This window comes from Rhinolophus sinicus, chromosome 14 (genome assembly GCF_057876585.1).
Source record: "Rhinolophus sinicus isolate RSI-liver-muscle chromosome 14, RSI-T2T, whole genome shotgun sequence".
NCBI lineage: Eukaryota > Metazoa > Chordata > Mammalia > Chiroptera > Rhinolophidae > Rhinolophus > Rhinolophus sinicus.
The window spans coordinates 100,644,763-100,655,205 of record NC_142514.1 but is presented as its reverse complement, the minus strand read 5'-3'; the positions used below and the strand labels follow the sequence as shown (position 1 = coordinate 100,655,205).

Genomic DNA, 10,443 nt, shown 5'->3' with positions numbered 1-10,443 from the left:
GCGTCATTAGAGCCCCGCCCTCATAGGGGTCTCCCTGGCAAGATAAATGGAGAACCACGTGGAGGGAAAGCTTGCGAGTTTGGAGGGGGCTGAGCACAAAAAGAAGTGGAATGGAATGTGACACCAGGGGGCAGCTGGAAGGTACTGGGAAAGGTGTGGGAAAAGGCCCAGAATTTGAGCCACGTGGCATATATATCAATTTTCAGTTTTTAGGGAGGGGCTGGGAGAAGGCCTACTCTTTAGCCTCTTCTTTTTCTCTACTCTTTTTTTTTTTTTTTTTAAATTTTATTTTATTAAATTTATTGGGGTGACAATTGTTAGTAAAATTACGTAGATTTCAGGTGTACAATTATTTTTCTCTACTCTTAAAGACACTCCTCATTTTACTAACAGGAGACCATTGATTGGGATGACTTCCTCAGTGGGTAAACAAACGGAGGCACTGAGTCAGTGGAAGGGATTCTCTTTGGTCTTTTAAGAAAAAGCTGAGACAGAACTTGAAGTTTTGGCATTCCCATTCTTTATTTGTAAACTTTCCCTCCTCTACCCATGAAGGTGAATAAAAACACACAGCCAGGTAGCTTGGTGTCAAGGCAAATCCAGGTTTTCAATTTCATCTGGATCATCAACCCTAGAAAAATAAAGCCAGTACAACGCACCCCACCCCGACTCCCCGGAGAAAGTCCAGCTGCTTAAGAGTGGTTCTACTCTATCTGTAGGAGTGCTGAGGAATCGTTCGCTCCTTCTCCCATTCTCCACTGCTATTATTTCTGTCCACTACTGTTCTCCTTAAGTCCTTCCGTGTTTTCTATTTCGCAGAGAAATTATAGGCAATCAGGAGACAAATACTTAAATTTCTGCCTACAAACATATATGAATCCATTCTTACCTCTACTTAAGGTAAGAAGTGGTATGTCTCTTCTTGTTCAAGACAAATCCCTTCTGGATCTCAACCCTTTGTTTCCTTAGGACCCTTATCCAGTCACATTCCACATATGGCTATTGAACGAGCCAGGTGCTCTTCTAGGTTTTGGGGATACAACATTGAACAAAACAGGCAAAATCCTTGCCTTCAAGTAGCTCACATTCTAGTAGAGGCAGAAATACAGTAATCAAATAAGTAGGATATATAGTATGTTAGATAACAGTAATAGCTATGGAGGCAAATAAATCAGGAAGGGGGATATGGAGTGTGTAAAGTATGGTCAGAGATGGCCTCAGTGAGAAAGTGACATTTCAATGACCTGAAGGAGGTGAAGGAATGACTCATCTTGATATCTTGGGGGATGATGCTCTAGGCAGAGGGAGCAGTAAATGCAAAGGTCCTGAGGTGGGAGCATATTTGCCACTTTTGTGGAAGAACCAGGTCAGTGTTGTTGGATTAAAGAGAGAGCCAGAGAGTGGAGATGAGGTCAAAGAGAAAAGGGAGGGACTTCAAATTGGCTCTAAGGCCAATTTGACGAGTTTGGCTTTTACTCAGATGGGATTGATTTTGAGCAGAGGAGGGACATGGATCTGACTTTTTTTTTAAAACAGAATCCTTTTAGTTGCTGAATGGAGAACAGATCTGAAGAGAGGCAGAGAAGAAGCAGACCATTTAGGAGGTTACTGCAATCATCTGTGAGAGCTGATGATGGCTTGGGTTAGTGTAGTGAGAGGTGGTGAGAAGTGGTTGGATTCTGAATGTATTTCGAATATCCAGCCAACAAGGTCTACTGTGAGAGGAAGGGAGGGATTTTTCGCCTAAACGTTGAGAAGGTGTAGGCTGTGGAAGGAGCAGGTTTTGGGGTGGTGGGAGGTCACGAGCTTGGTTTAATACATATTAAGTTTGAGATGTCTGTCAGGCACGTCAAGATGTCAAGAAAGCGGTTGGATGTACACGTTTGGCTAAGTCTGGGTCAGAGTTATAAAATTGAGAGTCATCAGCATATGGGTGTTATTTAAAGCCATGAGATTAGAAGAGATCACCAAGGGAGCAAGTATAAATAGAAAAGATGTGCAAGGACTGAATCCTGGAGCTCCTCAACATTAAATGACTTTAGAAATAAGTAGGAACCAGCAAAGAAACTTAGGAATGGCCAGTGAAGTAGGGAAACAAAAAAACAAATCTAGGAGATAGTGGTATGCTGGAAACCAAGAAAAGGAAACTTACCAAGGAAGAAAGAAATATCAATTTTGTCAAATGCTGCATATAGGTAAAATAAGAAGAGTCTGAGAATTGATTTAGAAGGTTGTTGGTGACTTTGACAAGAATAGTTTTGGTGCAGTGTGGGAGTGAAATCTTGATTGTTGGTGGGTTCAAGATAGAATGGGAGGAGAAGGATTGATATAGTACTGTGTAGAGAATTTTAGAGTTTTGTGGTAAAGGAAGTACAGATTGGGTGGGAGCTAAAAGAAGTGAGGTCAAAAAAATTTCTTAAATGGCAGAAATAACTATATGTTTGTATAGCTGATGAGAAGGAGCCAATAGAGAGTGAGATTTGATAATGCTGGAGAGAGAGGAGAGCAATGTCCTTGATGAGGTAGGAGGGGATGGGATCTAGTACAGAGTGAGGGCCTGGCTTGGTTAGGGGCACAAAGAGTTCATCCAAAGGAAGAAGAGAGAAGGCAAAATATTTGCAGGGAGGTGAATGGATGTGGTAGAAGCTAGTGGAGATTCTCTCCTGGTGGTCTCTTTTCTCTCAGTGAGTTAGGAAGCAAGGTTAGCTGAGAGTGAATCAAGGATAAAGGAGGAAGTGTTGGAAATTTAGAGAGAGAGGAGTTATAAACCAGCCACCTAGGGTAGTGGTTCTCAAACTTGATTGGGTATCAGAATTACCTACAGAGTCTGTTAAGGCCCCACCCAGATTTTCAGATTCTGGAGATCTGGAGTAGGCCTGAGAACTTGCATTTCTAACAAGTTTCCAAGTGATGGTGTAATAGCTGGCCTGGGAACAGCCCTTTGAGAACCACTGCGCTGGTGAATGGGAGAGAGAATGGATTGTGGAAATATAGTAGGGTTGTCAGGCAGCCTCAAGGGCCATTAGAAATCATGTATTGAACTGTTGTCTGTTTAGCATTTGTTCTCATGTTCACAGTCACTGTCTATCACAGGTTCAGTCTTGTAGCTTTAAAACTTTCATTTTCTACTGACATTCCCTTTGACATATAATAGTCTCCAAATTCTTCCTCTTTGCAAAATGAAAATCTTTAGCTTCGGTTCTTGCTCTTTCCTCTTCACAGTTCTCTTGTAAGAGTTGTGCATGCGGTATTTCCACACCTCCCTGTCTATGCATCATCCTCACGCCTTCCACCTCTCAGACATCAGGAAACTTTTCTTACCCGTCATTGTGATCTCCTACTTGCTAACTCCAGTAGGCCTTTTTAGTTATAATCAGTTAATTGCCCTCCTCCAACTATTTCCTCTTTAAAGTTCTTTCCTCCTTTAGGTTTTATAACACAATGCTTTTCTGGTATGCTTCTTGACAGCTCCTTCTCATTCTCCTTTTCCTCTAGTGTTCCTTTAGCCTCTTTATTTCTAGTGTAGCTTATAGCACGATGATTGTTACACAGTAGTCCGCTTTATCTGCAGTTTCACTTCCTGTGGTTTCAGTTACCCATGGTTAACCGTGGTCCGAAAATATTAAATGGAAGATTCCAAAAATAAATAATTCATAAGTATTAAATTGCCCGCTGTTCTGAGTGGTATGATGAAATCTCGTGCCATCCCACTCCATCCGGCCCCGAATGTGAATTGTTTCTTTGTCCGATGTATCCCCGTTGTATACGCTGCATGCTTGTTAGTCACTTAGTAGCCATCTCAGTTATCAGATCAACTGTCGCAGTACCACGGAGCTTGTATTCAAGTAACCTTTATTTTACTTAATAATGGCCCTATGGCCATTCACATAACTTTTATTAGAGTCTATTGTTATAATTATTACTTGTTAATCTCTTACTGTGCCTAATTTAGAAATTAAACTTTATCATAGGTAGGTATAGGGAAAAAACATAGTGTACGAGGTCTGACAATTAGGTTTGTGAACTCATCCTAAAAAGTGCTACATACCTCTTTGTTGAATATCACTACAGTCACCTTCGAAGTACTCCCCTTGGGAAGTTATGCACCAATGCCAGCACCTAGTCCACCCTTCAAAGCAATTTTGGAACTCTTTTTCTGGAAAGGCCATAAAAGCTGTTGTCGTATTACCCTTGATGTCCTGAATGTCATCAAAATGTCTTCCTTTCAATATTTCCTTTATCTTCGGGTAAAGAAAGAAGTCATTGGGGGCCAGATCAGGTGAGCAGGGAGGATGTTCCAATACAGTTATTTATTTACTGGCTAAAAACTCCCTAACAGACAGTGCCGTGTGAGCTGGTGCATTGTCGTGATGCAAGAGCCATGAATTAGTGAAAAGTTCAGGTCGTTTTCGTCTAACTTTTTCATGCAGCCTTTTCAGCATTTCCAAATAGTAAACTTGGTTAACTGTTTTTCCAGTTGGCACAAATTCATAATGAATAATCCCTCTGATATCAAAAAAGCGTTAGCAACATCGTTTTGACTCTTGATTTGGACTGACGGAACTTTTTTGGTCGTGGGGAATTGGCTGACTTACATTGTGCACTTTGATGCTTTGTTTCAGGGTCGTGTTGGTACACCCATGTTTCATCACCAGTGATAACATGGTCCAAAACATTGTCTTGCCTCTCCGAAAGGTCTTGGTTAACTTCGACTCTCCTTTGCTTTTGTTCATCAGTGAGCTCCTTCGGGACCATTTTTGCACATACCTTTCTCATGCCAAGATTTTCAGTTAAGGTTTTCCTACTTTTCTCTATCGATGTTTACTTGGTCTGCTGTGCTTCTCACAGTCAGCTGACGATTTTGACGCACAATTTGACGAACTTTTGTAATGTTTTCATCAGTCATGCTTATTACTGGCCGCCCTGACCTCTCTTCATCAGTGATGCATTCTTGCCCCTCAGACAAACGTTTAGTTTATTTGTACACTGCCGTTTTCTTCATGGCATTATCTCCATAAACTTGGACTAACATGTACCTGATTTTACTTCCACTCTTGCCAAGTTTAACAAGAAATTTAATGTTTGTTCGTTCCTCTAATTCAAGCTCAGATATTCTCGCGATGGCACACGAAAACACGCAACAACAATAACGAACGCCACTCAGCAAGACTCCACCACACATTGATACGAACACACCTGTAAGACACTGATATACCTTACACAGCTGTTTGTACAGTGCTGCCAATGTAAGCACACAGTGGCAAGTTCGCGAATCTAATTGTCAGACCTCGTATATAGGGCTCAGTACTATCCGTGGGTTCAGGCATCCATTTTTGGAATGTATCCCCGGTAGATAAGGGGGGACGACTGTATGTGCAGACTGTAGATTTCCTAAGATATTATCTGATTCCTTTGGTTCCTAGCTGTGAGGCCTGGAACATTTATATGTGTTTCTTCGTATGTTAAAAAAATGGGGTTAATAGTAGTATCTACGTGGTAGAGTTGATTTGAGGATTAAATGAGTTAATAATATGCATGAGAAACTTACAGCAATGCCTGGCATATGCTGCATACATAACTCTGATCCACTACTCATCCATCAGCTAAGTGCTTATTTATATTTAAAGTGATTACTGATAGGTATGTAGTTGTTTCCATTTTATTATTTATATTTATGATCTTTTTTCCCTCATTCTTAAAGGAGTCCCTTTAACATTTCTTGTAATACTGGTTTGGTGGTGATAAATTTTAGCTTTTGCTTGTCTGGGAATGGAGGTATTATCTTAGTCTACAAACTCAGATATGCAAGAAACATAACCTTGTTTTTCTGTAATATACTTCTATTTCTGTTTGCTGCCAGCCCCTATTCTTCTAGAGTCTGGACACTTAGCTTCAGTCAGTTGATGAGATCACTCCTCCTTAGGGATTATCTTATATACCAGGGGTGCCAAAAAACGTATACACACAACTTGTATTCATCTTTGGTTCTCGGTATATATTGAATATTACAATTTTAATACAGTTTTTTCCTTTCTTAAAATGTGTATACATTTTTTTGGCACCCTCTGTATATTTGCCAAAGCACTGGAGGAAGCGGCCTTTGCTATTAAATGACCACCCAAGTGTCCGCGGAGATGTCTGCTGCCTGATTCCTTCTTGCACAGTCTCTTTAGGTCTGGTGTCTTTCTGCTACCTCTAGGCCACTCTTGGAAACATGCACTCATTCTGCTGTTTTGCCCTAGTAGTAGCATGAGAAAGTGTGATGCTGCCCAAAGTTCTAGCTGCCTCCAAAATAGGCTACACTGTGCAGTCATTTTCTCCTTCTGGGGCCTTGTCTCCTTCCTGAGGCTCTATTTAGGATGGAGGAGCAGGGCCCCACAGCTATCAGATAGTGAAAACCTATTTGGGGTTTTACTGTCTCTCTATACTCAGTTCCCTGAAGACAGAACCTACCAACCTCTATGCTCTTATTGTTTTCCCTCTGGCTCTTGTGTGCTGGTGGTGCTATTGGTAATGCCAATGGCAGGCTTCGCTTTACCCAAGATATTTTCCCCACATCTTTTGTCCAAGCTGCAAATCTTTTCTGTTTTATTAAGGGCCTAGGCAATTGAAAATCAAACACTAGATGTGGTTTCCCATTTTTCCCCCTGGTGTTCGCTGTCTTATACTCTCTGTGTGGCATAAGCACAAAAGCCTGGTTGCTTAAAGCGGGTCTAGGGGGAGAAAGGGAAGCAAACCAAAATCATATTTAAAAATCTAATCTCACCATATTCTGTATATCTAGGAGGTACTGTATCTTATTGATTCTGTCTCTCTCTCTTTTTAAAAATAAATTTTATTGGAGAATATTGGGGAACAATGTGTTTCTCCAGGGCCCATCAGCTCCAAGTTGTTGTCCTTCAATCTAGTTGTGGAGACCACAGCTCAGCTCCAAGTCCAGTCACCGTTTTCAATCTTAGCAACCTTGTTGAACCGGCAACCTTGTTGTTGAGAGCTTGTGCTCTAACCAACTGAGCCATCCAGCGGCCGCACTGACAGCTCAGCAGCAGCTCGTTGTCTTCAGTCTAGTTGTGGAGGGCGCAGCTCACTGGCCCATGTGGAAATCGAACCGGCAACCCTGTTGTTCAGAGCTCGCGCTCTAATCAACTGAGCCATCCAGCCGCCCCGATTCTGTCTCTTTTGTTTCTCTGAGTTCCCTTTCTCTCCATCTCCATTGCTTCTGTCTTTTTTTGAGTTCTAGTCTTTTATATTTCTCCTTGTTTGGCAATATTCTCTTCCCAACCCTGAGACTCAAGTTGCTGAAACAGTAGGAAGTTTTGCAGTAGGAAGACTCTTGATGAAACATAAGATTAGGAAGACGGAGTGACCTTTGAAATGCCTGATAAATTTTTTATCTTCACCAACATCAAACACTAAAATTTAGCACAATAAAGGAAATATCAATAGCAATTTACAGATCTTTTTTACTTATTTTTATTAAAATATTGCTAACATACAATATTATATTAGTTTTAGGTATACACCGTGGTTGTTCAATATTTATATAGCTAAGGAAGAGATCACCATGAAAAGTCAGCAACCATCTGTCACTGTACCACGCTATCACAATATTATTGACTATATTCCCTATACTGTATATTACATCCCCCTGACTTATTTGTTTTATATCTGGAAATTTGAACCTCTTACTCCCCTTCACCCTTCCCACCCCCTTTTTAATTTTTCAATTAGAGTTGACACAATTTACTCAGATCTTAAGTTAGCAATAATGTGTATATTATAATTTCCACTTATTACTGTTGGATGATTTCACCTTTTTTTAGGATTTTCAACAAGAGAGTGGTAAATCTAATTTGTTTTGGTGCAGATGATAAATAGGTAGGGCTTCTCCTCATGCTAAGTTCTTTCTCCAAACACCCAAAGCCTTCATGGCTTTAGGACTTCCAGCTGCTGTGGTCCCCACTGGTCGCGTCATAGTTTCCAAGCCAGTTTTGGGGAGTCTGAGATTGGATCCTATGATTTTTGACACCTTGGTAAAGAAAAGCAGGAAAAACTGTCATTTAGAAGTTGCAAGCAGTTTTCAGTTGCTAGAGAGGTAGAGAGTTCTGTTCTCCTTGGGGCTGATAGATTCTTTTTTTGGGGGGGTAATCACTAAAAAGGGCTTGTAGTTTCCTAAATGTAAAGCAAGTATTCACCAATGAGCTGAGAGGAATGTTAAATCTGGTGGAATGGGAATTATTTTCTCACCTTCTTGCTTTTTAGAAGGCAATGGGGAGAAAGGCATTTCTTTGCCCTGAGTTTTGAGCGCTCTATGCAGAGCACTCAAGCTTTATAGGAGCTGAAGCTCAAGACAAAGGGGACTCACAAGGACAGGAGGTGACAGAAGGTAAGGGGGAACTGGGTGGGCTGTAGACGTCCTGCAGGCTTATTTATGTCTCACATAGCTGGCTAAGATGGACATTTTTGAATGTGCTCCGTTGGCATGTGTCATGAGTATATGAGTGGTTTGTTGGTTAGAGGCACATGATAACCTGGTGGATGGGGATGTGTCTGTGTTCTTCTGCAGGAAGTGGATTTTCACTGTCAGATGCGCTGAGGCAGGAAATAAAGAATAAGGGTGGTGCGCCTTAGGCTACTGGTAAGGAGACTTGCCCCTCTCTCGGCCTCATGACACTGTATTCTGGGCTCTGAGGTATTGGTAACCTCAGAGCATTGCTGAAGCTGCAGGAGAGCTTACCTGGCCTCAGTGAGCAGGGCTGAGAGGAGCACCTATAGGGCCCTCTTGTGCCTCTCCTTAAGTTTAGCTGCTGCTGTTCAGCAGCTCTGCTTTATAAGGACAGTGGTTCAAACAACCATGGTTCTTGTTCATGGTCTAACCCAGCTCTGCCTAATAGGAGGTTTTGAGAGAATGGAAATGATTTCTGCTCTGTCCAGTTTGTCAAACACTAGTCATGTGAGCCCTTGAAATGTGACTGGTATGACTGAGGAACTGAAATTTTTTTTTTTTTTTTTTTTTTAAAGATTTTATTGGGGAAGGGGAACAGGACTTTATTGGGGAACAGTGTGCACTTTCAGGACTTTTCTCCAAGTCAAGTTGTTGTCCTTTCAATCTTAGTTGTGGAGGTTCTGTTCAGCTTCAAGTTGTTGTCCTTTCAGTCTTAGTTGTGGAGGGCGCAGCTCAGCTCCAGGTCCAGTTGCCGTTGCTAGTTGCAGGGGGCACAGCCCACCATCCCTTGCGGGAGTCGAACCGGCAACCTTGTGGTTGAGAGGACGCGCTCCAACCAACTGAGCCATCCGGGAGCTCAGCGGCAGCTCAGCTCAAGGTGCCGTGTTCAATCTTAGTTGCAGGGGGCAGAGCCCACCATCCCTTGCGGGACTTGGGGAATTGAACTGGCAACCTTGTGGTTGAGAGCCCACTGGCCCATGTGGGAATCGAACCGGCAGCCTTCGGAGTTAGGAGCACGGAGCTCTAACCGCCTGAGCCACCAGGCCGGCCCTGAAATTTTAATTTATTTAAAGGAAATTTATTTAAGTTTAAATCAAAATAGCCACATGTGGCTAGTGGCTACCATATTGAACAGCTCAGGTCTAGATGGCAGGAAACTGTAAAGCTGTAAAACCCTGAAGCCTGAGCCCAGAGCTATGATGATGGCTATTGTCATCAGAGACATAGGCTCCAGGAGTCTGTCACCCTCTGTGAGGGGTGGAGATGCCCAGAAGGCCTTACAGCAAGATGCAGCAGGAGGGACAGTGTCCTGACTGTGCCAGGGTTTAGGCTGCCCAAGAGCGGGCCCCTCCACAGCTGACCACACCAGGAGCCCAGGTGAGTGGATCGAGCCTCAGGGCTATAGTGTAAACTGATTATCCACTGTCCCATCAGTGAGTATGTCATTCTGGTCCTCCCTGTCCATCTCAGTCCCCAGAAGTCTAGAGAGTCTAGCTAATCCATGATCACCATGTCTCTTTGCCTGAGCCAACTCTCCTCCCTGCCCCAAACTGGTTCTCTTGTGTCCCAACACTGCTCTGGAATGGGCAAGCTCTGCTTTGTCCTCAGCCTCTCCTGCTAAGGTTCTCTTGAGCTCCTGCCTCAAATGAAACTCAAACTCACTGTCCTCTGAGGAAACCGTTTCCCCTGAAGCCCCTTTAAGCAGAGTCTGCTTTTATTCTTACTTTTACACACCACAGGAACAGGAGGTGGGGTTTTGGTTTCCTAGGGCTGCTGGAACAAATTTCCACAACTTGGTTGGCTTAAAACAACAGAATTTCTTTTCTTACAGCCCTGGAGGCCAGAAGTTCCAAATGAAGGTGTCAGCAGAGCCATACTCCCTTTGAAGGCCCTAGGGGGAGGGGAGGACCCTTCCTGGCCTCTTCCAGCTTCTGGTAGCCCCAGGTGTTCCTTGGCTTGTGCAAACATCACTCCAATCTCTGTCTCCTTCACGTGGC

The 10,443-nt window shown here is 42.8% G+C and overlaps 1 protein-coding gene across 9 annotated transcripts in view; it reads left to right on the top strand.

Moving 5' to 3' along the window:
* LOC109437220 (uncharacterized) overlaps positions 1 to 10,443 on the top strand; it is a 235,906-nt gene that overhangs the window by 17,600 nt on the left and 207,863 nt on the right. The window lies entirely within an intron of this gene.